This window comes from Colossoma macropomum, unplaced genomic scaffold (assembly GCF_904425465.1).
Source record: "Colossoma macropomum unplaced genomic scaffold, Colossoma_macropomum, whole genome shotgun sequence".
In the NCBI taxonomy this organism is placed as follows: Eukaryota; Metazoa; Chordata; class Actinopteri; order Characiformes; family Serrasalmidae; genus Colossoma; species Colossoma macropomum.
In genome coordinates, this window is record NW_023495123.1 from 169,552 (window position 1) to 187,237 (window position 17,686).

The 17,686-nt window shown below is 41.3% G+C and overlaps 1 long non-coding RNA gene across 1 annotated transcript in view; it reads left to right on the forward strand.

Moving 5' to 3' along the window:
* Positions 1 to 1,911: 1,911 nt before the first annotated feature.
* LOC118801029 overlaps positions 1,912 to 17,686 on the forward strand; it is a 30,638-nt gene continuing 14,863 nt past the window's right edge. Inside the window, exons 1-3 of the long non-coding RNA XR_005006434.1 lie at positions 1,912 to 2,097; positions 5,110 to 5,134; positions 11,970 to 11,987. This is a non-coding gene — a long non-coding RNA (uncharacterized LOC118801029). The remainder of the gene's footprint in view (positions 2,098 to 5,109; positions 5,135 to 11,969; positions 11,988 to 17,686) is intronic.

The window sequence follows — 17,686 nt, forward strand, 5'->3', positions numbered from 1 at the left end:
TTTGTGAGAAACTTCTCTATGAACAGTTAAATCTGAATGATTTTGAAACATTTCAATTCGACGGTATCCCTTCGTCCAGCTGCCCTATATGTTCATGTAGATCTACCTCCTAAAACTGTTTGCGAGTGGAGCCAAACGTTTGCGGAAAACAGAAAATAGATTGGAATCGCTCTCCTGTGTTGGAATTTGGATGCACTGGTGGACTCGACGTGACGATGACGATGCAGCATTTAAAAGCGTGAACGTTATCTGGAAAGTGAACAGGGTCGCTGTGAATAACAGTTACTTGCTTTTCTGGTCCAACTCCATTAACGATACCAGAGAACATGCGATGTTACAGCTCATAACCTGAAGTAGGACAGCTTTTAACATTAACTAACTAGATCGAAAGCACAACTATCGCCACGTCCCAAACCACACACCTCTGCGCTTCTCACACTGCACTAAGGAGTGCACTTCTAATGGCATATGTGTTATTTTTACACACTATTTAGTGAGCTAGTATGCGGTTTGGGACGGGGCGTATCTCACCGAGAATCATCTTCTTTCAGACAACCTTTTTTTCTGAGTTTAGCTCCACACTTTGGAGGATTTTGTTCTTGTTAAGTCTCCACTAAGCAGCAATATCAAAACATTCCTAGTGAGCGCAAGAAAGACGCGTAGTGACGTCACCAACTAATTGACTACTAAATTAGTTGCCAACTGATTTGGTCGTCGATTTTAGTCGACTAAGTCGAATAATCATTGCACCCCTAATACCAACGAGTATTTGAGGTCTGTAAATTGCTGTTTGGGCAGCCCAATTTTTTCCTCATCGTAGTTGTTAGACATGAATGGGTTAATATGGAATTAGTACTGATAACATATCCAAGCATGTTTCCATGAACATTATTTACGCTTAAAAAACAGTTCAAATGATCACATTTCCCACAGAAAAAGCGGGGGTGGGAGGCTGTGTGCCAGTGCGGCAGGCAGATATCATGCCTGTACATGAAGTCATCTGTTTTATGTCATCCTCATTCCACAGGGTCAAGTTTCAAGAAAAAACAAAAACAGCTTTTGGTCTTGGTAAAAACGTGTCTTGTCACAGCACTCATGAAAATGGACATGAACCCAAACAGCTCTTGTACAGTTGCAGATCGGCCTGTGCTGGCTGAGCAGAAATCTATTAAAATCCACTAAGAACCACCAGAAATCCCTAATGGCTTCTAATGTTTTTTCAGCAGGAATGTGTGAGCACTGCACCCATACCCTGTGAATCGAATCAGCTGATGGTTAGGCAGGAGAGATGGAGTGAGGTTTGGTTTCATTTCTCTGATTGTGGTACATGCAGACAGTACACCTCTTAATTTTAATGCAGTGTATGTGAGAATATTTTTATCAAAAATATATGTGAGCGACTGGGATGGACTGGTGAAAGTTAAAACAGAAATAGGACGTTTAATGGAGGCTAATGGAACATTATGGGGTTGCCGAACAATCTTCAGGAGGTGCTTCAGCACCCTTTAGCACCCCCCGTCGCTGTTCCTGGGTGTGTGTTTAGTTAGTTGGGTCAAGTGTCTATCATGAAGCAAAGGTGACCTTCCCTGCTAAAGGGCTGCTCTACGTACATTTCTGCTGGTGTAAATAAAGAGCAGTTTTCTGCTCTCTGCTCGGGAACCGGTGCCGTGACTCCGGATCTGTGTATGAAAATCCGCCCACTAAGGTTATTTATGTGAGCTGAATGAGTGTCGGAGTTCAGGAACAGAAGGGACACGGACCCTAAACGACGCTCAGTGACACTGGGGCAACACTTCGCACAGAAATCACGACAAACGAAGAGCATACAAAGGACTAAACACGTAGAGTAGAATCGGTGAACGGGCGAAGCTGATTTGGGATTGGCTGGTGCCTGAGCGCTCTGAGTCACGTGATCCTCCTCTGAATTCTGGGAGTTGGAGTTCGGAAGTCTGGTGAGTGTTTTCTCAGGTTCGTCATCAGATGAAAAACAGAGAAAGCGAAACTAAGTAACAACAGATTTTTGGTAGAAAAGAACTCCGTCAAGTCCTCGTTTTTCGACTAATATCGACTGAGGGCAGCGATACTCCGTCCTAACGGGTAAGTTATCACCTTTAAACACCCCAAAACGCCGTAAATACAGACGCGTACCGAGCAGCGGCCACACCGTTATCCGGCCAGGGCCAGAAAATGGAGTCTAGCTGCGCATTTAGTGGAGTGAGATCAACAAAACCAGCTCTCACTCGGTTTACGTCGTCTAATCTCTACAGTAACGCGTTTTATCTTGAGTTTATGTCGAACTTTTACTAGATGTTCAACTTTCCGTTTCTTATGAAATAAACGTCCAGAAGTGATCAAAAGTTTTCACGTTTGTGAGAAATCAGCGAACAAACTACAAACATATTTTAAAACTTCTTTTGTAACAGCTCGCTGAAGAAAACGGGTCTGGATCCATTTTTAAAAAAATATCTCTTAGATAAATTTGAATGGATACCTTTTCTAGGCCTAAAGCTCTATTTACGGTCCTGTTAGACTTACAGTTATAAAGTTTTCGTATCCGGAAACACATCGTAGTGAAGGTTTCCTCAAGATGCGTAAAAATTTAATACATAAAACTATATGAACTACTTTCTACAACTAAACAGTAAGTTTGTAAATATGCTTTATGTCTGCTTAATGTTTCCTGTATAAGATTGTCTTTAATGTAGTCATAAAACGGTGCAGTCAGAACAAGCTGACATGTTTGTAAGGTGTCAGAAAGAACAGACTCGTTCCTTTTATTAATGCTGATTTAATAAATATTAGCTTTATTAATTAATTAACTTACACAGCAAAACACTGTGATACGTTAGTGAAATATCCTAATTTTTTTAATCTTGGCTCATTTACCTTCCTTCCCCCAAAATGTGCACATTATAGACAAGTTACACCCATCAGCCATAACATTCTGACCACCTCCTTGTTTCTACGCTCATTGTCCATTTTATCAGCTCCACTTACTATATAGGTGCACTTTGTAGTTCTACAGTTACAGACTGTAGTCCATCTGTTTCTCTGATACTTTGTTAGCCCCCTTTTACCCTGTTCTTCAGTGGTCAGGACCCCCATGGACCCTCACAGAGCAAGTACTATTTGAGTGGTGGATCATTCTCAGCACTGCAGTGACACTGACGTGGTTGTGGTGTGTTAGTGTGTGTTGTGCTGGTCTGAGTGGATCAGACACAGCAGTGCTGCTGGAGTTTTTAAACACCTCAGTGTCACTGCTGGACTGAGAATAGTCCACCAACCAAAAATATCCAGCCAACAGCGTCCTGTGGGCAGCGTCCTGTGACCACTGATGAAGGACTAGAGGATGACCAATACAAAATGTGCACGACCCACCACCCAAATAGTACCTGCTCTGTGAGGGTCCATGGGGGTCCTGACCACTGAAGAACAGGGTAAAAGGGGGCTAACAAAGTATCAGAGAAACAGATGGACTACAGTCTGTAACTGTAGAACTACGAAGTGCACCTATATAGTAAGTGGAGCTATAAAATGGACAATGAGCATAGAAACAAGGAGGGGGTCATAATGTTATGCCTGATCAGTGTGTATCCGGCACCTATTTTAGTGGACCCAGCACCTCATTCACATTACATAAATTCATGTGACCATCTGTAGAGATGCGTCGATGAAAATAATATTTCTTACAAACAACTATATATTACATAACAAAATGTGACAAAAGGTTACTTAAAAATAATGTGCTGTCATTTTGTTTTATGGCACACATACAGTTTCACTTCCAGCTCCTGTGTGGGCACATGGCGGCAGAAACGGTACTAAAACAACCCAATTCATCACTTGCAAATTTACTATTACTGACTATCCATTCCTTTACAGACCTCAATAGCACTGTTAATAATGCTGTGCAGAAGCACTGACTTGTGACCAGTAGTGGTGTCAGGACTGCCATTTTGGATGTTTCTGACTTTGCATAAGACGTGTTCGTGTTTCCATTCCATATTCAGCAACGATGGTCTTGGAAGAGTTTTTCTGCGACGTGCTTTTGTCCTGTCTGAAGTCAAGTGCCTCGCAGTTATGGTTACTGGTTAAAAATGGAAATTTGATTGATCAACATTAAAAAATAGAATTTTAGAATTTCAGAAATAGAAAGTCACGTATATTGAATTCATTTTTATTTGTGGTAATGAAAAAGTGGATGGGACTAGTCCTGCTTGCCCAATCTTATCTCCACCACTGGCTTGTGACATTGATTTATTAACTACAAATCATGCATTAGAACCTGTTGTTTTGTTTTGGGAACCCCATGTATGAGAGATTACTTGGTGTTTAAGATCCTCATTAACACATTTGTTGTGCTGCTTTAGACAGTTAGATGGACACAGCTTATACAGGGCTGCGGGTGGGAATGATACATGTTTAGGTTGCGCGCGAGAGCAGGACCAACGGTACAGATTTTCTGCAAGAGTGGGCGGGGCGGGATGAAATCTTGTGGGAGCAGAGCTAAAAAATCTGAGTGCAAAGCTAAAAACACAGGAAATACAAACACAAAGGAAAAATCTTATCAAGGTTTTATAAATAATTTTTCTAAAATTATGCATTATATTATTGTGGTCAAGAAATCGTCATCAGGTCAGGCTCCATAAATGAAACCTGATGAAATATTAGTGGTTCAGATTTTGCGCGGATTGCATTAAACCTGTAATGTAACTGTAACGAAAATTATCGCTATAGCTACACAAATATTCATAGGCGCTGCAGCTGTTAGCTACATTTCATAAAACTGTAGTGGGTACAGCTGTTAGCTACAAAAATTTTTAGGTAGCTTAACTTGAAGGATGTCACTCCCACAATGAAGCACAAACAGGCCCAAACATGGTGGCTCCCACTGTCAGTCTTCACAGTCAAATTCCCCCAGCATAGCAAACCCCGAATTACCCCAAACACATTCCCTGAATGCCACGGTTTTACTTAATGACAATAAATGCTTTGGCTTGACTTTGATGACAAAAAAGGTTCTTTTCAGAATCTGTTTGAGGTTTCTGCTTTAATGTTGATCATGAATCAAATGTTTTATTTATTTTTTTATTTTATTTTATTTTATAGGCGCTGTCTACACCATAAAAAATGGGTAAGTGCATTCTGTTTCTCTTCTATCTCAGAGTGGAATTGTATAGAGAGCACCCTAGCGCCTCCTCTGGACAAATTAAAGAACTTCTCCAAGGGTGACTGTAACCCCTTCTGGTCATGTCAGAGGGGGAAAGTAATGATTTACACTCCTTTGACTACTTGAGTACAATTTTTGAGTATGGTACTTTTTGACTAGGATTAAATCACAGTACTTTTACTCAAGTTTATTTCTAATAAAGTACTTTCATTTCACTAGTTTTAATAACTTACAGAGGACAAAATGAAAGGATTCAGTTCTGAAAGCCAATCAAAGCACAGCAGCGCCCTGATGCAACGCATCAAAAACAGAAATAGTCTGTCGCTTTGCAGCTCATCACCAGTGGCGTCTTTGGCACAGAAAACCTTGTGGGGCACAAGAAACTGTAGGGGCGGCAGCGACTCGTCAATGAAACAACACACAGGGAGTTGGTGGAAGGGGACAAAATAATATGAGTGATATGATAACGACATTAGATCTCACAAAACCTTGTTATACAGCATCGCATTACAAATCTAAAGTTATCTAGCAGTGTACATGATTGTGGTCTGCAACTACACATCCAAAAAAACATATCAGAGAGGGAAACGCGCTTTCCGGGCTTTAGGAATAACACGCCTTGTTAATGATGCAGAATGACTCACCAGTGATGGTCACTGCTCCAGAATAAAAGATGCATGACGATCTGAGCAAACTTGTCAAAAACTTTTCTCTCAAAGTCCAACAACCCATGAATGGATTCAAGTGATAGCACAGCAAGACCAGTCAAGGAAAGCAGGAGAGTGTTTTTAGCTACACTCACAATTAGCCATGTTTTTCTCTTGAACCTCTCTGGATTGACAGAGCGGTTTTAGTCCTTTCCAGACTGAATGATGTTGAAATCCTCTGCCTGGTGTGTCCCAAACATTTAATCTCTAACTTCTGCTCTAATGGCAGGAACCAAAATGAACTTTTATTACATTTTTGACTCATTATATTGCCTTGCTATTAGGAGCAGCTACCACAACTGATGACGAACTATGACTAGCTGAGTAGCAACGCCCATAAACAGCGTTACTAAACATCTGGATGTGTGTAAATTTACTACTTTTTATTGGCTGCTCTCAGCAGGGGGCCAACTTGATCGCCCCCACAGCTGGTTACTGAAAGCGTGTTGAACATGTGCAGAGTGTTTTTAACTGCTCACTTGGTTAGACGAGCGCTGACGGCCCCACGCTCACCAAACCAAGACTGCTAGGAGAAATAGGGAGCCTACTGGCCTTTACACAGCAGGTACAGGAAGATATTTGGAGTGTATCAAACAGCCCTACCACTGTCATATAGTAAATGTGCAGCAATGTTGGTTATGACATATATATATGTTTATGTATATATTCACACACACACCGATCAGGCATAACACAATTACAGACTGTAGTCCATCTATTTCTCTGCATACTTTGTTAGCCCCCTTTTACCCTGTTCTTCAGTGGTCAGGACCCCCATGGACCCTCACAGAGCAGGTACTATTTGGGTGGTAGACTCAGCACATCTGGGATGGGGTCTTGGATTCTCAGTAGGTTACTCAGCTGCATCATAGAGAGCATCTTGACCAGCTGCCTCAGAGTGGTAAGGGCTGCTGAGAAGGTCTTTACAGCATTGTTACCATCTCTGTAAGACGTCTGTCACCAGAGAGTCCACAGAAGAACCTGCAGCTTCATCAAAGACTCCACCATCCCCACCACAGGTGTTTCACACTGATACCGTCTAGCAGGAGATGGAGACGTGTGAAATGCAGGACCTCTAGGTGATTTGGGCAAGATGGAAATTTGAATACTTGTTCATCAAGAACCAAAGTAAATGCATGTGCCTCATATTTCAAAAGATTGTAATGAATTCAGTATCAGTAGACATGAAACAGCAAATATTAGTAAATATTCAGGAGAGAAACTAAAGCAGCTGCAGCTACTCCAATCTCACAGCACCAGTTTCCAGTCAGAGTGAGCTCACATAAAGCTCCAGTTCTATACGCTGATATCTCAAATGTTTTGAATCATTTGTGAATAATATTTCAAAATTAAATAATATTTGAAAAAAGTTGGACACCCCTGCTCTAGGCTGAGGGACTTAGTTTATCCTCAAGCCATCAGACTGATCAACAGATCCAATCGGCTGCCCCTACCCCCTGACCCACCTCACCAGACAAGAACCTTCACTCTGCCCCATCCACACACACACACACACACGCACAAGATGCACAGATGAACATACATACTTCATATTGCACATTCACAGACATGAACCTCTGCCTTGTACAGAATCTTTCTGCACAACTTTTTGTACTTTATAATTGTGTATATTGTATCTAATATTATTCTTTGTTTTCTTTATTATGGTTGCGCCTTGCTAACTTGCTAACTATATTGTTATCCGATTTATATTATTCTTCTTCGAGATATCAACACGGTTCCAACTCCAGATTGTCCAACTTTTTGATCGGATGCACGGATTCCGTGCAGGAAGGGAATTTTGCGGAATTTTTCCCATAGAGAATGAATGGGGTGAACATTTGCATGCCAATCTAAGGTACTTCTGCTTGCCCGATCGACACCGTTTTTGATACACTATCTCAGGGCAGGCCCACAAGCATGAATCCGCTGTCGTTCTGACCTGCACTCATCCGTTTGTCGTTTTATTCCCTCTTTCCTCTTTCTCCCATAGACTTAGATTGAGCGGACTGTTGGCAGCATGCCAGACATGATGTCACAATGGCCCCTTAACTCACACACCCATCCAGACTCACGCACGGAGCCCAATGTCTCACCCGCTCTCAGCCTAATGCTCAGCAGTGTCAGCACACATGATGATTTTTTAAGGTGGAACGGCTTTTAAGGTGGAATTGCACTTAGCTAGCACAAGAACTAATCCACAGCCATACTGACCCGCACTCCTCTTTTTGTTGTTTTTTCATCCCTCGTTCCTCCCATATAGTCCCATTAATTGTTGCCACCACTCAAACTCTATTACTTCTTTGCCTGACAGTCACCAAAATGCATGTACTCATTCAGGGCAGGTCCCCAAGCTCTAATCGACAGCCATCCTGACACGCACTCCTCTATTTGTCGTTTTTTGATCCCTCGTTCCTCCCATAGAGTCTCATTCATTTTTACCACCACTCAAACTCTATTACTTCTTTGCGCGACAGCCACGAAAATGCATGCAGTCATTCAAGGCACATCTCCAAGCTCTAATCCATAGCCATATTGACCCGCACTCCGCTATTTGTCATTTTTTCATCCCTCATTCCTCCCATAGAGTCTCATTCAGTTTTTACCACCACTCAAACTCTATTACTTCTTTGCCCGACAGTTACCAAAATGCATATGCTCACTCAGGGGACGTCCCCAAGCTCTAATCCACAGCCATACTGACCGCACTCCTCTTTTTGTTGTTTTTTCATCCCTCGTTCCTCCCATTGAGTCTCATTCAGTTTTTGCCTCCACTCAAACTCTATTACTTCTTTGCCTGACAGCCACCAAAATGCATGTGCTCATTCAGGGCACGTCCCCAAGCTCTAATCCAGAGCCATACTGACTGGCACTCCTCTATTGGTCATTTTTTCATCCCTCGTTCCTCCCGTATAGTCCCATTAATTTTCGCCACCACTCAAACTCTATTACTTCTTTGCCCGACATTCACCAAAATGCATGTACTCATTCAGGGCACGTCCCCAAGCTCTAATTCACAGCCGCCCTGACCCGCACTCATCTGTTTGTCGTTTTTTCATCCCTCGTTCCCCCCATACAGTCCAATTTATTTTCTTTCGCAACAAAGCTATCATCAGTCTTTTTCTCAACAGCCACCAAAGTACATGTACTCACTCAGATCAGGTCTCCAAGCTCTAATCCACCGCCTTACTGTCCCACACTCCTCTATGAGTACTTTTTACATCCCTCATTCCTCCTATAGAATTCCATAGTAACCGCGGCGCAACCATTCTGCGTTTCCTTTAGGAAATGCACTTTTCTAGTTATTATTATTCTTCTTATTTTTCTGCAGTTTCTTTGCCGCGTTACTCGTCCCGCAGTTTTGAACACATCAACACCGTTCCAACTCCAGATTGTCCGGCCTGATTGTGTGATGCGTGCTTGTATACAAGTTTTTGATCGGATGCACGGATTCCGTGCAGGAAGGGAATCGTTTTATCCGATTTATATTATTATTGTTATTATTATAATTATTTTTCTGCCGTTTCTTTGCCACGTAACTCGTCCTGCAACTTTTGAGATATCAACACGGTTCCAACTCCAGATTGTCCGGCCTGATTGTGTGATGCGTGCTTGTATACAACTTTCTGATGGGATGCACGGATTCCGTGCAGGAAGGGAATTTTGCGGATTTTTTTCCCATAGAGAATGAATGGGGTGAACATTTGCATGCCAATCTAAGGTACTTCTGCTTGCCCGATCGACACCGTTTTTCACACATTATCTCAGGGCAGGCCCACAAGCATGAATCCGCTGTCGTTCTGACCCGCACTCATCCGTTTGTTGTTTTATTCCATCATTTGTTTCTCCTGTTGACTCCCCTCGTTCCTCCCTTAGAATCACATTTATTTTCGGTCAACCCATAGCCCTGTTTTTTCCATTGTGCAACAGACACCGAAATGCATGGGCACATTCCCAAGCTCTAATCCACAGCCACACTGACCCGCACTCCTCTATTTGTCGTTTTTTCATCCCTTGTTCCTCCCATGGAGTCTCATTTATTTTCTTTCGCAACAAGGCCCTGATCTGTCTTTTTCTCAACAGCCAACAAAGTACATGTACTCTTTCAGATCAGGTCTCCAAGCTCTAATCCACAGCCATACTGACCCACACTCCTCTATGAGTACTTTTTTTCATCCCTCATTCCTCCTATAGAATTCCATAGTAACCGCGGCGCAACCATTCCGCGTTTCCTTTAGGAAATGCACTTTTCTAGTTTTATAGTTTGTACTATGAAATATCTTTGATGAAACAAAGTCAGAGATTAAAATACTGGCTTTTTCCCAGTTCAGACGTCTGTCTGTTTAAGAACTGCCAGCTATGAAAGTGGCTTCATTGTAGAATCGTTAGTCTGAGTCCAGCTTTGCAGACAGGATGTAAAATGTGACGTGATCATGGCGTTCATATGGATCATAGCAGTCTCAGAGATTAAGGATTTATCAATAAATCTAATTTAAAAAATCTAAAAAAAATACTTAAAGTAAACCTAAATTAAAGTTTTATTCTTTTGTTCTAAAAGAAAGAACAGAATCAGTCCAGACCTCCAAACACTTAAACAGTCTCAACCTGCAGCTTTTCCCCTGATATCATTATGGCTGTGTTCAATGTGGCTCATTGTACTAGTAAGTTTAGAAGAAGCAGTGTTAAGTTTTATCTAGTAATATCTCAGAAACGTAAAAGTCGTAATAAACAAGCACTAGATTTGAGTGTTTTGTACCGTCTTGATTTGAAATCATTTTTCATGTATATTATGCTGAGTATTTGGGTGATGGGTCATTCTCAGCACAGCAGTGAGACTCATGATAGCAGTAGGTGCAGCGCCGGTCAGCTGCTGCAGCTTTGGTGAAGTTTTTAAACATATCAAAATCTAATGTAGATGTTAAATTCAGATTGAAAAATGAAGCTGTTGTGTAATTTTGTAAAGCTGGTTTTTTGAGTTCAAGTTCCATTTTCTGAAACTTGTACAGCTGAAAATGCTTGTAGTTGCAGAGAAACACTGAGGTGGGCAGGTGTACCTAATAAACTGGAAACTCTAAACGTATTAATGTGATTGGAGTTTCTGTGTGTCACCAATATTTAAGGAGCTGGAATATTGTGAAACTGTATACATTGGTAGCCATAGTTACAGCATAAAAGTATCTTATTGATATGATAACGTTGCATTACTGTGTCTGTAGTCTTGTTATATTTATTAATACCACAATATTTTATACACAAATATTCCTATTAAATAAGCAGTAAGTGTAGTTTTATCAAAGGACATTTGGGGGCGAGATGTCTTGTAATTTACTGACTTCCAGGCTAATTTATTAGCTATTTAGTACAGACACTGAGAAACTAGATAAGGAATGTAGTGAGGTGAGTTCTGATGTGCTGATGAGGACAGCTTGATTCATTTATATCCCAGGATATTGATCATGTGTGAAATACTGCATTTATTGACTGTTGATATTTCAGGATACTTAAAGCTCTTCCTGCAGTGTCCTGTTAGAGAATGACTGAATCTTGGGATTTAGTGAGGTAACAGAAGTGATTTGAGCATGATGGGAAATCCTGAAGGAGATGGTGGTCAGAAGTAGAGCTGACATGGACATGAGGTGCAGTAGAGGACAGGAATGGTGGTAGTAGCTGAGTGGAGTTCTGAGCAGTTGTGGTCTGAAATCACAGATACCCATGATTTCAGCACCATATCCATGTTAGTACAGACACACCCAGCACATCCTTTCAGCCTCAGCTTTGACTGTAAGTACACAGTCCTAGAAGAGGACAGTGAAGCTGGAGTGGAATGCAGTGAATCAGGAGGATTTAATGTGATCACCCTTAAATAAAGGTTCTTCAAGTGTGCTCTAGTAAAGGCAGTGTTTATATACAGAACCATGAACACTCAAATGACCATTAGAATGTAGAAATGGTTCTTTATATGGTTTAATAGTTCTTCTCTCTGAAGGGGAACCTGCTGTATTTGGTTCTTTTAGAATCTGTTTAAGGTTTCTGCTTTAAATCTGCTCTTAATATTGATCATCAATCTAATGTTGATTTTCTTTGTTTTGCAGGGCTACACCCCATACACCGTAAGTACATTCTTTTTGTCTTCTATCTGAGAGGGAAATTGTATTGAGAGCACACTAGCGCCTCCTCTGGACACATTAAAGAACATCTCCTAGGGTCCCTACAACCCCTTCTGGTCATATCAGAGGGGGAAAGTAATGAATTACACTCCTTACAGTACTTGAGTGCATTTTTCTCTGTAACGGTACTTTTTTGAGTAGAATTAAATCACAGTACTTTTACTGGAGTTTATTTCTAATAAAGTTCTTTAATTTCACTACTTTAGTTTTAATACCACACTGTGAACACTGAGTGCTGAAGAAGGAGGAGTTCCATGGATCAGAATATGGAAATAATACCTGTTACAGCCTGTAGATACACTGTGTACCTGACTTAGTCTCACAGTGTGTTAGTCATATTTACACAATGAATATAATAAGAGTGAATACAGTTTCTCTACCAGAACTGATTCAGGATCTGCAGAACCGGCACTAGAATGAAGATCAGTTCCACAGAAACGTGATGGGATGCAGTGAAACACGTTTATAAATGAAATAATCCTTAAAGTTAAACTGATTATTTTTATTTAATTAAACCGGAACACAGGAAGTTTAAATGGGTCCTTTTCATGCTTCTTTGTTATTGTTTGTGTTTCCACACCAAAAACCAGTGAACATGTGATTTCAATGAGAGTGAGTGACAGAGAGCTCCCTAGCTTAGCCCAGCACAAGCTAAGCTAGCACAGCTAATTGTTTTTAGCCTTGTTTTAGCTTTAAGCCTGGGCTGGCTGTCTATCTTTTTTTATCATTTTATTTTTCTAATTTAATTTAATATATATATATATATATATATATATATATGCATTTTACTTTATTTTTTACTAGTAATTTTTTGAGTAACTAGTAGTGTTTTGGTAAAATGGGGTGTGAGGAGCTCTGGGAAATGCAGACTCTCAGTAATGGACAGGGATGGTTGGAGGCTGAGATTAAGGCACTGTCGCAATGTCAGACTCAGCTCCACGATCAGAAAACTCATCTTGAGACGGCCACCAGGCCTCCCATGTAACCAGAGCAGACAGTTTACCCAGACCTGTGAAAGGTCATGGGAAACGCGGTGCACCAAGCAACGGGGCAGCTGGAGCCTGAGCAACTTCCACCCCGAGCAGAGGTCACCTGAACCAGGCCAGACCTCTGAAACCTACAGCAGGGACTCTCAGGATAGCCCCGCCCCCTCAGGAAGGTGGAGTCTGGGAACAACACCATAACAGAAGATGGTCTGGATCCTCACCACCACCACCACCTCAGCCTGACCTCACCACCAGCTACAGATTGAAGTGCTGGGCTCTCTCTCCTCACCGGCTCCTCCCTCGACCACTGTCTAAGTAATTGGTTCCTCAGTCGTGTGGAACCTGAACTTGGCTCTAGCTAAATGTAAAACACAAGGATATTAGTGCAGTGATTGTGCACACAGGAGTGAAGGACGAGATCAAAAGAGCCTCGATTTAAAGACCATTTCACACCATTATAGCACTGCATGCAGGAACAAACAGCCAGAGCTGTAGTTTCTGGTCCTCTGCTGACTTTTAGGAGAGGAACATAGACTTTTATCAGACTCTGGGTCCTAAACAAGTGTCTGAAACGGTGGACTGAGGACAGTAACTTGGATTTCATTGATAACTGGAACACACACACCTTTTCATCACTGAGAGGGACTGGACCTGAGTGACCACAGCTCTACCTTTTATTATTGAACCACGAGAAGAATGAAAAAAATAGAAGTAAACAAATTAAACAGCAACTAATCTGGTACTAACGGTTACTTCTCTATTCTCACTACAGTAACCAATCACAGTGCAGTACTACAGGAACTAAAGGAGTAATTAATGGAAGTTAGCTGAAGTCTGTAAACTCACTCATCACACCCTGACAAAGCTGAGTAGAAGGTTTAGAGCGGCTCTGCTGAATGTAAGAGCACTAGCTGACTAATCCAGCACTGTCAGTGATCTTATTAATGAACAGAACTGGATTTTATGATACTGACTGAACCCTGGCTCAGTTCAGACGGTCAGTCTCCCTGATTGAAACTGCTCCACAGAATCCTGATTATATCCACTCTGTACAGGAAGGGAAGAAGGGAGGAGGTCTAGCTGTTGTTTTTAGTATTTTAACCTCAAAAACATTTCATTTTGGACGGTTTCTTCTACTTAAAGGTCAGGAACCAGCCTTGCTGGAGGTTGTTTATCGTCCACCCAAATACTCCCCAGAATTGTCTGAACTGTTGTCCATCTGTGTGACTGACCATGAGAGGATTCTGGTGATTTCACTTTTCATGTTGATGAAGCCTCAGACAACAAGCTACTGAGTTCATGCAGCTATTGACCATATTTGACTTTACTAGTGCATAAATAATCCACACAGATTCATCATCACACTTTCGATTTAGTCGTGTCACCAGGTTTATTGATTAGCATGAATGAAATTTAAATATAATCCTCTCAGATCAGTGCAGTGTGATGTTTAGTGTCTCTGCTTCTGTTGAAATTAAAGACAGAGAAACAAAAATGAAGAAAAACTGTATTTTAACAGTATTTTAACACGTCAACAGCAGCTGGTTTTATAGCTCTACATTACAAATCTCCTCTACATGTTAAATCACCAGTGCAGGATATGCTCAGCAATTTACAGCAATTTGAACTGTAAGCTAAGATCTGTTCTAGATAGTGTTCCACCAGAAAGAACTCAGTAGGAGACCTTAACCACAAAAATGCTGTGTAAAAATGAACAGATAAACCCACTGATTAGTGACTGCACTAAGCAGAACAGAAATCTAATCACTGAAAATCTTAAATTATATGACTATTTCTAACAATGAAGCACAAACAGAGACAGACATACTGTTCAAAACTTACTAGTGAAAGAAAAGATTAATGAGAAGGAGCTTTGAAAAGTTCTTAATTCCTCCTGCTGTGTATTAAATCCTATTACAGCAGGATTTTACTGAAGTACATTGCAGCCTTGTGAGTACTTTAAAGAAGTATTTGGCAGCGTGTGAACATCCCCACAAGAACCTAGCACACCCTGGATCATGTATACAGCAACATCCATAATGCCTTGAGAGCTGCCCTCCAACCCCACTTTGGCCTTTCAGACCTTCTCTCTCTGTTCCTGTACCCAGCCTACAGACCCAGACTAAAGCAGACAAACCCTGTAAATAAACACATCAGACTCTGATCTCCAGACACTGAGAGTGTTATGCAGGACTGGTTATCATACACAGACTGGGATGTGTTTAAAGCTGCAGCCACACAAGAGGATTCTTCTGTAAACATAGAGGAGTATGATGAACGTGTGACTGGTAACATCAGCACCTGCACTGACACTGTAGTGACCACCATACAGGTCAGAAAATACCCAAACCAGGATGAAGAGCCAGGTTAACAGAACCACAGGAAACACCCTCGCTCAGTGGAGTTTAGATCAGGGAGTGAAGTGGAGTACAAAATCTGGGACGGGCCCGCAAGATCTGAGCTACAGACCTGGCTGAGGTTTTCTCCTCCATCTTCAGTCTGTCCCTTGTATAGGTCACAGTCCCAACCTGCTTTAAACCCACCACCACCATCCTGATCCCAGAAAGGAGCCCTGTCACTTATCTGAATGACTACAGGCCAGTCGTACTCACTCCAGTCACTATGAAGAGCTTTGAGAGAGTAATTCTGACCCCCATCAGGAACAGCACACCTGAGTCTCTGAACCCCCTGCAGTGTTTATATAGACTCAGGACATCTGGGATGGGGTCTAGGATTCTCAGTAGGATCTACAGCTTCATCACTGTTTGGTATGGGTAGAGCACCACAATGGACCACAGACGCCTGCAGAGAGTGGTAAGGACTCCTGAGAAGATCATCAGGACATCATTACCAATTGGGCAGAATGTCTGTCACCAGAGAGTCCACAGAAGAACCTGCAGCATCATCAAAGACTCCACCATCCCCATCACAGGTGTTTCACACTGATAGCGTCTAGCAGGAGATACAGAAGTGTGAAATGCAGGACCTCTAAACTGAGGAACAGTGTTTATCCTCACGCCATCAGACTGATTAACAGGCTTTGACTTGACTTTGATTACAATAAAGGAAGGGGACAGAAAGGTCAGTAGGCAGCTGGTATTGAACTGTTCACAGATTTGATTATTAATAAGCCAAATCTTCAGCTGCCCAGTGAAAGAATAGTAAGTGTTGGTTCCTCTAATATGAACTGGTAGTAATTCCCGTTGTTTGGATGGTGTTACAGAGATGACTGACTGACTGTAGCACTTCTTCATATAGGAGTGATACAGTCTCCTCTTGTAGTACCTCTGGTAACCTGAGTGCTGCTCTTTTCATAATCAGTGTCTTAAGTGTGTGGGGGGGGGTGTATTATGAAATATCTTTGATGAAACAAAGGCAGAGACTAACATACTAAACTACATTTTCTCATCTTCATTGTAGATTTGTTAGCCTTTACTTAACTTCTCAGACAAGATGTACAACCCCATATCCACAAAAGTTGGGATGCTGTGCAAAATGTAAATAAAAATAGGATGTAATGATACGCAAATCATGTAAACCATATATTCAAATGAAAATACTACAGAACAACTTATTAAATGTTAAAAATGAGAAATTGTATTGTTTTTTGAAAAATATACGCTCATTTTGAATTTGATGCCAACAACACATTCCAAAAAAGTTGGGACGGGGGCCTGTTTACCACTGTGTTTCATCACCTCTCCTTTTAACAGCACTCTGTAAGTGTTTGGGAAACTGAGGAGTCCAGTTGCTGTAGCTTTGAAAGTGAAATATTTTCCATTCTTGTTTGATACAGGATTTCAGCTGCTCATCAGTTCAGAGTGTCCTTTGTCATATTTTTCATTTGATAATGCGCCAAATGTGTGGATGCAGTGATGAACTGTTTTCACAGACAGTGTTTTTCAGAAGTGTTTCTGAGCCCATGCAGTGATTTCCACTACAGAACCATGTCTGTTTTTAATGCAGTGCTGTCTGAGGGCCCAAAGATCACGGCCAGCAAATACTGTTTTTTGGCCTTGTTCCTTACATACAGAGATTTCTCCAGATTCTCTGAATCTTTTAATGATATTCTGTACCGTAGACGATGAAAAGCAGAAGTTCTTTGCTATTTTATGTTGAGAAACGTTATTCTATTTGATCATGCAGTCTTTCACGGAGTGGTGAACCCCTCCTCATCTTCACTTCTGAGAGACTCCGCCTCTCTGAGATGCTCTTTTATACCCAGTCATGTTACAAACCTGTTGCCAATCAACCACCAGGTGTTTTTTTAGCATTACCTACCAACCTTTTGTTGCCCCTGTGAATTTCTCAGTTCCAACATTTGATTTGTTGTCTTTGTACTATTTTCAATGAAAAATAGGGTTTGAGTGATTTGCACATCATTGCATTTTGTTTTTATTTACATTTTGCACAGCGTCTCAACTTTTTGGAAATGGGGTTGTAAAGTGTGGAATGATCATGGCGTTCATGTGTGTCGTATATTATAAATATATATTATTATAGAGTATATGGGTGATGGGTCATTTTCACCACTGCAGCAAGTCTCACATGGTAGCAGTAGGTCCAGCGCTGGTCAGCCTTGGACAGCTTTAATGACATTTTTAAACATACCACAATCTTAATGTAACAGTCCAGTGTTACTTACCTTTTATTCTC